Genomic DNA, 447 nt, shown 5'->3' with positions numbered 1-447 from the left:
AGAAGCAGATGAATACTCCTACATGCTCACAAAAACCGTACAAAACATGTACCTACACAAAGACACAACAAACACATAAACAAAGACACACTCCTTCCCCTGCCTCCTCCCCCCATTTAAAAATAATTATAAAAAATCAAACTACATTAATCACATCAAAACGAACCTTCAAAAAAACAGCAAGGATATAATAGCTAACACGACGTAAAAATTCTTAAAACGCACACACGTGGTTTTGTATGAAGCTCCGAACCACACGATTCGAAATGAGGATAATCACATCTTAGAAAGCCATTACTCTGAGCCACAAAACCTCGCCTTCTGTTTACATGTTTGAATTAATTTTCTTCAAACAGCCCTCCGGCCTCTAAAAGATTTACATTTGTTGCTAATTAAGGCGGCTCAAAGGGGATACTTCCCTTTTTTTTCCTCGAGGGTAGAGAGAAA

Source organism: Penaeus monodon, chromosome 21 (assembly GCF_015228065.2).
Source record: "Penaeus monodon isolate SGIC_2016 chromosome 21, NSTDA_Pmon_1, whole genome shotgun sequence".
Classification (NCBI taxonomy): Eukaryota; Metazoa; Arthropoda; class Malacostraca; order Decapoda; family Penaeidae; genus Penaeus; species Penaeus monodon.
Note: the sequence above shows the minus strand (reverse complement) of the source record.